Source organism: Apodemus sylvaticus, chromosome 15, assembly GCF_947179515.1.
Source record: "Apodemus sylvaticus chromosome 15, mApoSyl1.1, whole genome shotgun sequence".
In the NCBI taxonomy this organism is placed as follows: domain Eukaryota; kingdom Metazoa; phylum Chordata; class Mammalia; order Rodentia; family Muridae; genus Apodemus; species Apodemus sylvaticus.
In genome coordinates this window covers 81,582,494-81,598,862 of record NC_067486.1, presented here as the reverse complement: position 1 = coordinate 81,598,862, position 16,369 = coordinate 81,582,494, and positions in this window count along the sequence as shown.

Below are 16,369 nucleotides of genomic sequence, written 5' to 3'. Positions count from 1 at the left end.
CCCCTCCATGAACTCAATCATTCAGTCTGCTCACGATTTCACATTTATTTTATTTTATTTACATTTCAAATAGTGTCCCCTTTTCTGGTTTGCCCTCTGCAAACCCCCTATCCCATCCCCCTTACCCTGCTTCCATGAGGGTGCTCCCACACATACCTACTCTCTCCTGCCTCACCTCCCTAGCATTCCTCTATACTGGGGCATCAAGCCTTCACAGGACAAAAGGCCTCACCTCCCAGCTCCTTCATTTCTTCCCCTAACTCCTACATTGGGGTCCCTGTACTCATCCACATCTGTATTGTTCAGGATCTAGAAGAACCTCTCAGGAGACAGAAGTATCAGGCTCCTGTCAGCAAGCACTTGCTGGCATCAGCAATAATATCTGGGTTTGGTGTCTGTATGTGGGATGGATTTGCAGATGGGGCAGTCTCTGGATAGCTTTTCCTTCAGCTCTGCTCTACTCTTTGTTGCTGTATTTCCTTTAGGGTGGAGCAATTTTGGGTTAAAATTTTGGAGATGGGTGGGTGGCCCCATTCCTCCACCAGGTGTGGGGGACATGCCTAAGCTCTGGATATGGTTCGACAGGCTCTTCTTCCCCTTTGTGGAGTATTCAGCTAATGTCATCCCTGTGGGATCCTGAGAGGATCTGGCTTTCCTGGCATCTGGGACTTTCTGGTTGCTACCCCCCAGTGCCCCATTGCTACATACCTCTGTTCGATTTTTTAATTCTTTTTTTAAATACATTCTTCATTTACATTTCAAAAGTTATATACTTTTATAAGTTATATACAGTAACACCCCTCCCAGAAAACCCCAACCCATCCTCCCATCCCCTGCCTCCAAGAGTATGCTCCTCCACCAAACCCACTTTTATCTACCCCTCAATTTCCCCTCACTGGGACATCTATCGAACCTTCATAGGACCAGGGACATCTCCTCCAACTGATGCCCAACAAGGCATTCCTCTGCCACAATTGTGGCTGGAACCATGTGTACCCTTGGTTGATGGTTTAGTCCCTGGTAGCCCTGGGGGGGGGGTTGAAATCTGGTTGCCAACATCACCGTTCTTCCCATGGGGCTGCAAAACCCTTCAGGTCGTCCAGTTCTCTGTCCAATTCCTCCATAGGGGACCCAGATGTCAGTCCAATGGTTGGCTGCTAGCATCTGCCTCTGTATCTGTAAGGGTATGGCAGGGCCCCTCTGGAGACAGCCATAATAGGCTCCTTTAAGCAAGCACTTCCTCCATAGTAGTGTTGAATTTGGAGACATACCTTCTAGGTATGTGCCCAGGAGTGGTATAGCTGGGTCCTCCGGTAGTGCTATGTCCAACATTCTGAGGAACCAATAAACTGATTTCCAGAGTGGTTGTATCACCTTGCAATGCCACCAGCAATGTATGAGTGTTCCTCTTTCTCCACATCATCTCCAGCATTTACTGTCCCTTGAGTTTTTGATCTTAGCCATTCTCACTGGTGTGAGGTGGAATCTCAGTGTTGTTTTGATTTGCATTTCCTTGACGGTTAAGGATGGTGAACATGTCTTTACGTGTTTCACAGCCATCCAGTATTCTTCAATTAAGAATTCTCTATTTCACTCTGTGCCCAATTTTAATAGGGTTATTTGACTCTTGGAGTCTACCTTCTTGAGTTCTTTGTATACAATGAATATTAGCTCTCTAGCAGATGTAGGATTTCTTTTGGGAGGGGTTGGTTTTTTTGAGACAAGGTTTCTTTGTGTAGCCCTGGCTGTCCTGGAATTCACTCTATAGACCAGGCTGGCCTTGAACTCAAAAGTCCTCCAGCCTCTGCCTCCCAAGTGCTGGGATTAAAGGCATGCACCACCACTGCTCGACTTGTAGGATTGGTAAATATCTTTTCTAAATCTGTTGATTGCTCTTTTGTCCTATTGACAGTGTTCTTTGCAGTTTTATGTGGTACCATTTGTCAATTCTTGTTCTTAGAACATAAGCCATGGTGTTATGTTCAGGAAATTTTCTCCTGTGCCCATGTGTTCAAGGCTCTTCCACACTTTCTCCTCTATAAGCTTCAGTTTATCTGGTTTTATATGGAGGTCTGTGATACACTTGAAGCTGAACTTTGTACAAAGAGATGAGAATGGTTTGATTTGCATTTTTCTACATGTTGACCTCCAGTTGATCCAGCACCATTTGTTAAAAATGCTGTCTTTTTTCCAGTGGACATTTTCAATTTTTTCAAATATCAAGTGACCATAGGTCTGTGGGTTCATTTCTGGGTGTTCAATTCTATTCCATTGATCTTGCTGCCTGTCTCTCTACCAATACCATACAGTTATAGTTATCACTATTGCTCTGTAGTAGAGATTGAGGCCAGGAATGGTGATTCCCCTAGAAGTTCTTTTCTTGTGGAGAATAGTTTTCACTATTCTGAGTTTTTTGTCATTCCAAATGAATTTGCAGATTGCCCTTTCTAGCTCTATGAAGAATTGATTTCCAATATTGATGGGGATTGCATTGAATCTGTAGATTGCTTTTGGCAAGATGGTTATTTTTACTACATTAATCATGCCAATCTATGAGCATGGGAGATCTTTACATCTTTTGAGGCTTTTTCAATTTCTTTCTTCAGAGACTTGAAGTTCTTGTCATACAGAACTTTCACTTGTGTGATTAGAGCCACATCAAGATATTTTCTATAGTTTGTAACTATTATGAAGGGTATTGTTTCAATAAGTTTTTCTTCAGGGGGTTGGGGATTTAGCTCAGTGGTAGAGTGCTTGCCTAGCAAGTGCAAGGACCTGGGTTCAGTCCTCAGCTCTGTTAAAGAAAAAAAAAGACAAAATAACAAAACGTTTTTCTTCAGCCTGCTTATCCTTTGAGTATAGGAAGGCTACTGATTTGTTCGAGTTAATTTTATATCCTGCCACTTTGCTGAGGTTGTTTATCAGCTGTAGGAAATCTCTGGTGGAATTTTGGGGGTCACTTAAGTGTGCTATCATGTACAGTGATATTTTTACTTCTTTTTTGTAATTTATATCCCTATGACCACCTTTTGTTGTCTAATAGCTCAACTATAACTTTTAGTACTATATTGAATAGATAGGGAGAGGGTGGGCAGCCTCATCTAGTCTTTGATTTCAGTGGAATTTCTTCAAGTGTATCTCCATTTAGTTTGATGTTGGCTACTCATTTGTTGTACATTGTTTTACTATGTTTAGGTATGTGCCTTGAATTCCCAATCTTTCCAAGAATTTTAACATAAAAGGATACTGAATTTTATTAAATGCTTTTTCGGTATGTAATGAAATAATCATGTGATTTTTTTTTCTTTGAGTTTGTTTATGTAGTGAATTATATTGATGGATTTCTGTACACTGAATCATCACTGCATTCCTGCAGTAAAGCATACTTGATCATGTTGAGTTATCATTTTGTTGTGTTCTTGGATTCAACTTGCAAGAACTTTATTGAGTATTTTTGCATCCAAAGATATTAATAAGGGAAATTGGTCTGAAGTACTCTTTGTTGGGTCTTTATATGGCTTTGTTATCAATGTAACTGTGGCTTCATAGAATGAATTGGGTAGTGTTCCTTCTGTTTCTATTTTGTAAAATAATTTGAAGAGTATTGGCATTATATCTTCTTTGAAGGTCTAATAGAATTCTGCACTAAAACCATCTGGTCCTGGGCTTTTTTTGGTTGAGAAACTATTAATGACTGCGTATATTTCTATAGGGGTTATGGGATTGTTTAGATGGTTTGTCTAATCAGATTTTACATTGGTATCTGTCTAGAAATTTGTTCATTTCATCTATATTTTCCAGTTTTGTTGAGTATAAGCTTTGGAAGTAGAATATGTTGATCTTTTTAATTTCCACACTTTCTGTTGTTATATCTTCCTTTTCATTTCTGATTTTGTTAATTTGGATACTGTCTTTGTGCTCTCTGATTAGTCTTTATAAGAGTTTGTCTATCTTGTTGATTTTAACAAAGAACCAGCTCCTGGTTTTTTGATTCTTTGTATAGTTCTTTTTGTTTCTATTTGGTTCATTTCAGCTCTGCATTACTTCTTTTTGTTCTAGAGTTTTGCAGTGTGCTAGTAAGCTGCTAGGGTATGTTCTTACCAGTTTCTTTTTGGAGGCACTCAGGGATATGAGTTTTCCTCTTGGTACTGCTTTCATAAGTTTTGGTATGTTTGTTGTGCCTTCATTTTCATTAAATTCTAAAATGTCTTTAATTTCTTTGTTTATATCTTCCTTGACCAAAATATCATTTTCTAAGCCATTGTTCAGCTTCCATATGTATGTGGGCTTTTGTTGTTTTTGTTGCTATTGAAGACCTGCCTTAAACTGTGGTGATATGATAGGATGCATGGGATTATTTCAATCTTCTTGTATCTGTTGAGTCCTTATTTGTGACCAATTACTATCTTCAAAAAATTATAGAAGAAAACATCCCTAATCTAAGAAATAAATGCCCATAAATGTATAAAAAGCCTACAGAACTCCAAATAGATTGTAAAAGAAAAGAAATTCCTTCCATCACTTAATAGTCAAAACAGCAAATGCACAAAACAAAGAAAGAATATTAAAAACAGTAAGGGGAAAAGGTCAAATAACACATAAAGGCAGACCTATGAGAATTGCACCAGACTTCTAGCCAGAGACTATGAAAGCTAGAAGATCCTGAGAAGATGTCATACAGACCCTAAAAGAACACAAATGTCAGCCCAGGCTACTTTCCCCAGCAAAATTCTCAATTACCATAGATGAAGAAACCAAGATATCCCACAAGAAAACCAAATTTACATAATATCTTTCTATAAATCCAGCCTTACACAGGATAATAGTTGGAAATCTCAAACACAAGGAGGGAAACTGCACCCTAGATAAATCAAGAAACTAATATTCTTTCAACAAACCCAAAGAAGATAGCCACACAGAAATAATTCCACCTCTAAACACAAAAAATAATAAGCAACGATCATGTTTCCTTAATATTTAACATCAATGTACTCAATTCCCCAATAGAAAGAAAATAGACAAACAGACTGTATACATAAAAAGGACCCAGCATTTTGCTACATACCGGACACAAACCTCAGTGACAATGCAGACACTCCTTCAGAGGACAAGGCTGGAAAAATTTCCCAAGCAAATAGTCCCAAGAATCAAGCTGGAATAGTTCTTCTAAACATTGAAAAAAGTCATTATTTCAATACTCGATTTCAAGCTTCATACATAACAAAAAATTAAAAGATCTTTAATGCTTAAATACATATTATACACTTGCTCTAAAATTAATATAAAGGTAATAAAATTGAGTTAATTATTGGCTGATTTTGTTACATGGTTAACTAGAATATGTCTTATATTTAGAGATTTGTGCTTAACATCACATAATTAAATGACATTTTGTTTAGTTTCCCATGAGAGCTACTAATTGTCCTGAATTAAACCTTTATTTTATTGCCATCCTTAAACAGAATAATAGTATAATGCCACCTGAAAATGGAAAAAGGAGTAAAGATTCAAATAAAAACAGATTCATAAAAATGATCACTGAACTTCATGTTTAGAATGGTGTCTGAATTTTTGAAGGATGCAATATGTTCTTGGGTCAACTTTGCCCATCAGTTTTATGTTATGGATTCTCATGAAAATACAGTCCCCCCCCCCCACACACACACATTTGGGCAGGATCTCATAATTATAGAATAGGCTAAGGATTAGAATACAACACACAATTAACTATAAATACTGTGATACCCTCAAAATCGACACAAGGGACATTTTCTTGTGTCATTTCTGGAAGCTGTACTCTAGGCTCTAGATGACAGTTTATGTTTGCTCTACGTATAAAACAAAATTTAATTCTACCAAATTGAAACTACCTCTCATAAAGAAATAAACACTGTAATATATTCTGCTATGGAAGAGTTTACAATGTAAGAAAATCAACAGTTTGTCCTACTAGTAGCATTCATAATCTAGTAACTAGATAGCAGGGTGAAATACTGTTTGTTAAACAACACAACTTAGATTTCAGTGTTCAATATAATCATTTCTCTAATGAAGGAAATTTTAGATAAAACCTAATATTAGAACATTTTCAGTCTCCTTCCCAGGGTGTCCATACATGACATTCCCATCCTGTTTACATAGGACTACAAGCCAATGAGATGAGTTCCCCAGACTCCTGACTAGGCTATCTGAATCCCTACCTGTGCAACCCTACCTGGACAATACTGCAGAGTCACATTCACAGAGTATATAGGTGAGTCTACTCAAGATCAGTTACATACCACCATCTTTCAACATTCAGATCCAGCTAGGAGCTACATTCTTAGCACACCTTTTGGTTACTTGGGGTTTAGAATCAACCCAGTCTCACCTATCAAAAATCCATACCAAATATATGAAGGATTTATCTACAAACTCTTAATACTTGATCTGAAATCAATCAAATGAAGGCAACATGAAAAATTTCCTAACAACAGAAGAAGCTAGTAATCTCAATATCAGAAACAGAGCCAAAGCTTGATTCTTGGTTCCACCACTCATCCTGGGATGTCTAGTCTCTGTAGTACACTGGCTAGAAGAAATGGCAAATTCAAGAACCAGTGATGTTCTCAGTCTGATCTTCCCTCCAGAACATCAGATGCTGCTTCTGACCAGGCCAGAAGGGAGAAGCAGAGTGCAGAGCAAATGCTATGGTTCTGCATCTTCTACTTTCCCCCTCTCAAGGTGTCCAGGTGCTACTGCATACCAGGCTGAAAGGATGATATAGAGTCTGGTATGGACAGGATCTCTGTCCAGTTGGGAGGAATGCTGAGGGGTGGGGCCTTCTCTGAGAATCTTAATTTTATGGATCTTTTAAATGAAGGCTTTCTCTCATAATGTTAAATGAATTTGCTTTCTGAGGTGATCCTAGCTTGTGGTATATTTCTTTATTTGGAGTGCGTTTGAATGGATACAATTTATTTGGAGTGAATCAAAGGTTATATAGTGCTGGGCTGTGGTGGCACACGCCTTTAGTCCCAGCACTCTGGGAGGCAGAGGCAGGTAGATTTCTGAGTTTGAGGCCAGCCTGGTCTACAGAGTGAGTTCCAGGACAGCCAGGGCTATACAGAGAAACACTGTCTCAAAAACAAACAAACAAACAAACAAACAAACAAAAACAAAAAACAAAAAAAGGGGGAGTGACAGGTGTAGGAACATACAGTAAGGAAAAGAGTCATTGTCTGAAAGTTAAGGAACTGAGATGCCTTGTTAAAATGGAGAGGAATTCCAGGGGCTGGTTTCAGAGACTGACTATCTGTGACCACCTGGTTCGGGGGTCACCTGGTTATTTTCTTGGATGCAAACAGGAAAACAGTGAGGGAACTAGTTCTACATCTGCTGATCTCAAATTTTGATATTTCTGGGGATTGAACATCCTCAACTTCACCAATTACATTCCAGTTTCTCTTGGGGCATGGTCCACATACCCAGATCACAGCATGAAGACACAAGCAATCTGACAGCCTAACACAGTATATATCTCCCTAAACCAATAGTCCCATAGAAGTGTTAGTCAATGAGAATAGCCAGTATAAACCTCAAGGAATGAAATTTAAAAGAAGAGTAATGAACATTATCAAAGAAGGACTTTACAGAGGAAAGAAATAAATAACTAAATGTACTTTGTAAGTATAGCAATAAGTTTCTTATTTAAGTCTGTGTTGTTTGATTGAAAACAATTACCCCTGTAAACTTTGACATTTGAACAGGAAGTCCTCAGTTGGTAGTGATGTTTGGAAATACTTAATAAATACAATCAAATTGGAGGAAATTTGTTACTGGGAGGGGGTGGCTTTAAGATTTTAAAAATTCAAGCCACTTCCTCCAAGACTCTCTCTCTCTCTCTCTCTCTCTCTCTCTCTCTCATCTCTCTCTCTCTCTCTCTCTCTCTCTCTCTCCCTCTCTCTCCTTCCAGCTTGAAGTCCAAGATATGAGCTCTCAGCATCCTGCCCCTACTGCCATGATCTGGAATGATACACCAAAATCAACTCTATAAGTTTCATTGATCATGGTATTGTATCACAGCAACAAAAATACTTAATCCAAAACAGAAAGTTGTAGTTGCCTGTGGCTACATGCTAATGCCCTGGGTTCCCTGGAAGAAGGGATGGGGATAGGAAACAGGTTCTGCTTGTTCCACAGGAGGCTGGTGTCAGGTGGTTGGGCTGCTATTCTTTGAGAAAAATGGGCCAGATCCTCAAGGGCTGGGGGAGGTCACAATTCCTTCCTTTCCATTAAATTTAAGAAAAACCAGTGGATAAATATCCATCAAAAGACAGTGGGCTTACAACCAGAGAGGGAAAGCATTGACCGTGATTCCTCTTAAATATTATATGATGTATTTTGCAGAGGAGGGGTAATAGGCTTCCTTATTATTTAAGGACAGCTCCTCAACATCAATGCCTATGCAATCAGGTGTGCTTCCTAGGAACTCTGAGCCAGAAAACCTGATCCTTCCTATGCAGTGCTTTGCCTTGCACCTCTCACAGGTGCCCATGTCTGCTTGATAGCAGACACACATAGAGCTGAGTACTATGTGGCTCCTAAAAGGATATCTACTGATAAAGCAAATGCCCTGTGAATGTAAGCTGACTGGTCCTCACAGCACACCTCTCTTCAAGTCCTGGGGAGCCACTAAGCTGTGTCTGAAAGAGACCTGCTTGAAACACACACACACACACACACACACACACACACACACAAGAGATTAAGAGGGAAAACTGCTTTGACTGTTTCTGGAAGGCCCAAGGTATTCAATTTGGTTATAAATTAGTAGCTCAGGAACAAAACCTGGCTTGCAAATTAATAACTTAAGGACAAAGAGCCTACCTTCCCAGTGTGGGAGAAGTGGCTTTGAGAACACTTTTGAATTAGTCATACTTACTGGCTGATTCAGAGTCTCTGTTTGCCTGCTGTACCAATCTTTCTGGCAGCCATCTTCTTTTTGAGAAAAATTACAAGCAGAACATCTTCCTCAAATAAAACAAGGTCTGGACCGTTCCATATATTAGTTAAAGGATCTGGCCATTTAATCTTGGCATAAGAACTATAAGTGACAGGATGTCAATGGAGATCTGCTGTAGACTGACCTTTAGCATTAGTTTGCAAAAAATTCAAAACAAATAAAACAAAAGCAAGGTGTGACTTTGGGTGATCTTGAAGGGTACAGTTTCCCCTTCTATGTTTTAAAAGCCAATTTTTAAGAGTGTGATGTGCATGCTCAGCAGTTCCTTGGCCCATTGGATTATAAGGAATTCCATTTTTATGTTTAATACCAAATTCTTTATAAAATGATATAAAGTTATTGCTAGTGTAGGCTGGTCCATTATCTGTCTTAATGACTTTAGGTAATCACATGGTATTAAAGGCTTGTAAAACAATGATCAATTACATTTTTAGAGGCTTCTCCCAAATGCAGAAAAGTGAAAAGAAATCCTGAACAAGTATCAATGAAAACATGTATGTATTTTAATTTTCCAAATTTTGCATAGTGAGTTCACATTCAACTGCTAAATATGACTGGGCATAAGGCCTCCTGGGTTAACCCCTAAATGGGGAACTAGAGATAAGGTAAGGCAGTTAGGGCATTGTTTTACAATAATTCTTGCTTGCTCTTTTGTGATTTTATGTAGGAGCCTTAATGTGTGGCTAGAAAGATGGGACTAATTATGATCACGTCTAGCCAATTTAACAGGTTCTAAAACTAGAGCCTCTCCTATTAGAGCTCAGTCAATGCAATGATTGACTGAGGCTCTAGGGAGATGGGAGTGACCTCATATATGGCTAATACAGAAGGGATTCTTTCTAGAAAGAATGATATTTTGCAATTGTGAAATCAAAGATCCTGCTGGCATATTAAAATTAAATGAGCCACAGGTTTCTAAAAAAGGAGCAGATTCTGCAAAATACAAGCTGTCTGTAAAAAAATAAATAAATAAAAGTACTATTTACAGGTGTTACACCTGTTGATTATTAAGATATCCAGCTCTTCCTTTAGAGGAGCCATCCATGAAAACTAAAAGAGCATTATGCAGCAGTTGTAAGGTGTCATATTAGGAAATACAACCACATTCATATATAAAAAATTTTATTAATTTATCTTGAGGATAGTGGTTATCTATAGTTCCTTGAAATCTTATTTGAGCAAGTAACCAATTTGTGCCATGCTGCTTCAGCCAAGTGCCATGGACAATCCCAGCTGGGAAGATTTAGATCCGAGGGGGAACGTTTGGATTTCAGGAAAAGGCGAACATTCAGTGAGATGACAGACAGACAAAACCACACACCAAGGCGGCTTGAAACTGAATGTATTTTTCTGTTTTGAGGCCTGAGCCTTTAAGCATGAGGGATTTACATTTACATATCAAAAGATGTATCCAGTAAAGCAGGTACAAGGAACAATTAGCATAACCATTTGGCACAAGGAAGTATAAAATCAACCAGGTAAAACGTTTTCCTGTGTAACAAATTTAGATGCTCGAACACAGACAACATCAATCTTCTTGATATAAACTTTTAAAGAGGCTTTAAAGGAAATTTTGTCAAACTCCCTGAGTCTAAATGATTCTCCATGAGTAATAAGTATGAACTGCATCCTGAATCACACCTGGATAAGTTAAAAATGTTGTTTTGGCCAAAGGCCCCTACATCTGCAAGACAAAGGCAGTTCCTCACAAACTTCTGTAGAGGAACCTCAGAGCTCTGCACCAACTCAAATGTAAATTCTTTCTAATTTGCCCAACACCCACTCCCTGAAAGTCCCAGAAGCCCTCTTCCCTCCCCCATTCCCCCATCCACCCCTTCCCACTTCCCTGTTCAGGTATTCCCCTATACTGAGTCTTTCTAAGTTAGTTTAACAGTCTCCAAATAATCTGTCCCACAAGTTCTAGAAGCTTGAAGCAAGCTTATTTAATCTGGGATATTTGACAATCAAAGTGTACTCAATATAGTTTTTCTGATACCATTGGCTGGGCACTCAGAAAGCCCACAGCCAACACTATCTTCAGTACCACACCAATTTCTCTCGCAGTTAGCATGCTTCTGCAGCTAGCATGCTTTTGTAGCATTCTGTGGAAAAAAACATAGACATGCCTTCTTCCCCAATATTAATTCAGAATTACATCATATGCCAAAAAGTGAATTCTTCCATCTCACCTAGGCAATGGTGTGCCTAGTTATAGGATGCTGTATAAACTCAGCAAGGAGTTCCTTGGCATCCAAATTTTAAAGTTTTCTTAAAAATATGCAAGAAAATTTAAATGATATGCACAGGGATAAAATTTCCCCCTCTCTTTCCCCTTTTTAAGAAGATATTCTTTTTTAAAAATGTTTATATTACCTCACCTTTGAGGAAAATAATAATAAAGAATTAAATTGTCAAAGACATCTCAAATGTTTGATAACTTTTATTCATTAAATGGCCAGTTCCAATGTCTGTTTTTATTTAAGTTGGAACACCAAGCATAGACAATAATATAGGCAATAACTATGTAATTATAGGAAGGAAATGTAGCATTTTAGTTGTTTTTCCTGTTAGAGAAGTTGCAATTAGAAAGCCTAAAAATGAATCATTAGCCACATGTACATATTTTAATTTTTTAAATTAGAAATATGAGTATCATTTATCTGTAATAATTAATTAAGTCCTCTAGAATTAACACCATTATTTGGTAGAAGTAGACATTGAGGACACCAAGAACAAGTCTTTACCATTTGATGTGCACAAAAAATATAAAATTTTTTAAGCCATTACCTTTTTGATGATATAAAGAATATGCTTGTATAGCCAATTGTTTCTATATAGTCTGCCTGGGACACAAATTTCATGTGCCTTGCCTTAATGGATTGCGTCCAGGCACCTTTTATTTGGGGGGGGGGGGGGGTTTCGAGACAGGGTTTCTCTGTGTAGCCCCGGCTGTCCTGGAACTCACTCTGTAGACCAGGCTGGCCTCAAACTCAGAAATCCGCCTGCCTCTGCCTCCCAAGTGCTGGGATTAAAGGCATGCACCACCACTGCCCGGCCTTCCAGGCACCTTTTTAAAGATTAATTATATATAAGTATACTGTAGCTGTCTTCAGATACACCAGAAGAGGCTGTCATATCTCATCACAGGTGGTTGTGAGCCACCATATGGTTGCTGGGATCTGAACTCTTATATTTTATGAATGAGAGCCTAGCCTTTAAGGGCTGAGTCATCTCTCCAGCCTCTGGATCAGCTTTCAAATATCCAGAGGACAGTAATTTAAAGAATATATGTTTTTTAACTTGAATTATATTTGCATAAAACTTAAAGAATTAGCAGTATCAAAAAAGGAACAATTTCATGCAATTGTAAGCCATGAGCTATATATATACATTTCTTATTATTAAAAGCTTGATTTTTAACATCTTAAAAATAGCAGCTACAGCACCCAATTTAATTATTTGTGCTGAACCAAGGGGAAACTCAAAAGAACAATCATGTGATCCAATTATATGAGCTTTACTCCCACAGTAGATGCATTCTTTACGGGATGCATGTATACAAATGCAAAAGCAAATTGCAAAAGTTATCTTTTGGATAACAATTATTAATTTTGCCTAAAAGGGCTTGCCATGTAATAGCTTAACCATCAATAATCAATTTGATTGCTGTTTGAAGCAAGAAACAAATGTTTTATTAAGCTCTTAAAACTTTCCTTTAAAATACCTTTATGATTTCATCTTATAACATTTTACCAATACACCAATATCTTTATAGAAGGATGTAAAAACTTTATTTGGAGAGGAAAAAAGGTGATTTTATGTTAATTTTCTCCTTGCCAAGTAATTGCAGTGAACATGTAACAAACTGTTTTACAAATGCTTACAGTAATTTTCTCGAAGTTAGGTCTCTTATTATTTATTTTGAAAACATCAGAGGATTAAATCCTCTTGTGGCAAGATTAAAGCAATGTCTTAGCCAATTAATTTATATTAAAAACTTTTGACAATCATTTACTTAAAAATTTTAAAATCCCATTGTTAAGACCAAAGGCCTGTAATAAAATTCTATGAACAATATATTCTGAAAAATCTAAGATCCTAATTTCTTGTATTGAAGCAGAGACAAAATATTTTTTCTCACATAAGGTAAGGCTATATCTGAACTGTATTTTGAATCACACCTGCATGAATCTGCCAAAACTGCTCTTCTGGCCAGACACCCTGTAGGTGAGACCTGCAAGCCACAAGAAAGCACCTCATAAGCCTGTACTGAGTCTTATAACTAAGCTTTCAACTCAAATGTAAATATCTCTTGATCTAAGTCTATTGTCTCTCCACACCCACTGGTTCTTCATGGCTGTAGCCTCTAGCCATGCCTCATTGTGTGAGTGTTACAAGAAACTTTTTTCTTGGTAGTCAAAGGGGCCTGCTTGGTATCAAATAAATTTCCACTGAGATCTTTTTTCAATCTTGGGGGGAGGTGGTTAAATTTTTCTCTCACCATATCAATAAACTTGTGAAAAAAATGACAACAGGCCCATCCTGTTTTTAACTTTTATCATTCTTAAAATCATCTTAATTACAAAATATGTTAAGAATTGTGAGCCTCTAACCAGACTGCAAACTTCAGCCAGTGGCACACTGACACTCGTCCTTGTAACTCTTAATTTTCTCTTGCAACACCAGAGCACAACCACAGCTTTGGAAAGAAAACCCAATTTTAAATAATCTATTTTCTTTAAAAATCAATGGCAAATACATTATTCACACAACAAGCTTTGTCTGCCAGTTCTTATGTTTAAATGTATGAAAGTATAACTTATTAAAGAGACATTATTTTAAATCTTATGTCTTATAGGTCTAATTTCCAGGTTAAGATTCACACAAAACACCATGCCAATTTAGAAGCATCTTTGAGGCCTGTATTTAATGAGTTGTAACATGCCACGTGTTCAAGATGGCTACAACCCTGAGCTACCAGCTCTAAACTCGCCTCTTATTAACAAGCTTATACTTTTTAAATCATGAACAATAATTTATAAGCCAATACTCTATAGCCAAGACATGCAAAACATACTTATAGTTTTAAGACCAATTATAAACATGAATAAAGTGTGAGTTGCATTATGCCACATGTTGCTGTTTAAGATGGCTCCAACCCTTTTTACCAGTTTTAAATTAACCTTTTATTACCAACATTATACCTTTTTAATCATAATCAATCATTTATACCTCTATAGTCAAGATATGTAAAACTTTATACCACTAAGACCAATTAGAAACAAGAATAAAGTGATTACATGAATCTCATAAACTTAAACCAAACAAATTTTTCCTAAATCTTGAGACTGCTGGCCCTTTAAGAAGCAGTTTTTCCTGAGCCATGTTTGACTCCCGGTTGAGTGCAGGGTGGCTTTAAATCAGCCTCAGCTGTACAAACTACAGCCAAATCAAGAGACAGACCACCAGCGGATGAAATCTTCACCAATTTTTCTTTCTAACATAAAACAGATCAACAATCATTCAAACAATGACACAAAGAGGACACAAATGTACATGTGGACATGGTGCACACGAGAGACAAAAAACGATACATAGAAAGGGAAGTACACTTGTTAGGTAATTAAATCCATTTTCCTTCTCTTTCATGTTTCTAAAATCTGTTGTTTGTTTCCTTGTTTGTTTTTGTGTTTTAGTCTTTTTATTTTATTTTATTTTATTTTATTTTATTTTATTTTATGCCCTATTCCTCTTGCCTGATGCAGTTCTCAGACTGTGGACAGTGCCTAATTGAATTAATTCCTTGTTCAATTTCACTGGCACATCCTAGCTGATCTCAAATTTGGGCCTACACTGATTCAGTCTAGCCCATATCTCTTTGCACCGCTGCAACAACAGTCTTTAAAAAATGACAGTTTTATTCTTAGACAAATGAATGGAGCTGGAGAACATCATACTAAGTGAGGTAACACAGTCTCAAAAGATCAATCATGGTATGCACTCACTGATAAGTGGATATTAGCCTAGAAACTTTGAATACCCAAGACATAATACACATATTAAATGATGTCCAAAAAGAATGGAGGAGTGGCCCCTGACTCAATGCAACAGTATAGAGGAATACCAGAACAGGAAAGTGGGAAGGGGTAGATGGAGGAACAGGGGGCAGGAAGAGGGCTTATGGGACTTGAGGGGAGTGGGGACCCAGAAAAGGGGAAATCATTTGAAATGTAAATTAAAAAATATATCAATAAAGGAAAAAATGACAGTTTTAATGCTAAAATTAATACTCTGTTGTTTACCATGGCCTATACATAACCTTTTTCTTTTTCCTTTTCCCTGGAGCTCCACCCAAGACAGCGTCCCTCATTTGGCCTCTTTGTTGCCAGGTTCCATCTGTTAAGCACCACTCTGTAGCTACCTGGGGCTACATGCTAACAGCCTGGGTTCCCTGGAAGAAGGGATGGTGATAGGAAGCAGGTTGGCAAGAGAAACAAAAAGAGAGAAGCCATGATTTCTTGCTCAAGACTGGAACTTTAATGAATATCTCCAAAGATAAATAGTCAGGACAATACCCTCCCCCAAAAGCTGGAAACAGGTGCTGCTTGTTCTGCAGGAGGCTGGCGTCAGATGACTGAGCTGATATTCTTTGAGAAAAATGGGCCAGATCCTCAAGGGCTGGGGGAGGTCACAGAAAATGACTTTGCAGATTAATAAAACTGTGAAGATGACTCATTATTTTAAAAGTGAAGTCAATAGAGAGTTAGCAATAATACAGAAAACCAAAGCTGAGATTAAAATAGAAATGAAAATACAATAGCACAATTAGAGAACTAAGGGGAAAAATGCTTACTAGAAGAAAAACGTAGTTAGAACACAGAATATCAGGACTTGAAGGTAAAATAGAGGAATTTAATCATAGAATTTAAAATATGTTCAAATTTTAAAGCTGAAAGGATTACTCAATGACTTTGGACACCATGAAAAGACAAAATATTTGAATTAAGGAAATGGAAGAAGAAAATTCTAAGCCATTGTTAAGTATTATGATTTTCATAAAAGTAAACCTCCCCAAAGTAAAGGAAAACATATTTATACAGAGAAGAGAAAGTGCACAGAACAGAACATCAGATATGACCAAAAAGAAATACCATACACAGACACACATACACACACACACACACACACACACACACACAAGAAATTGTATTGAGACTGCAAGAGAAAAAAAACCACAAGTGACTACTAAACAGAAACTCATCAGAGTAACATTCAACTATATCAAATTGTGAACATGGACTGTCCTTTCACTTACTAGTGCCTCTAAATCTCTTTATGCAGAGATTTAAATGTTTCATTGCAGAG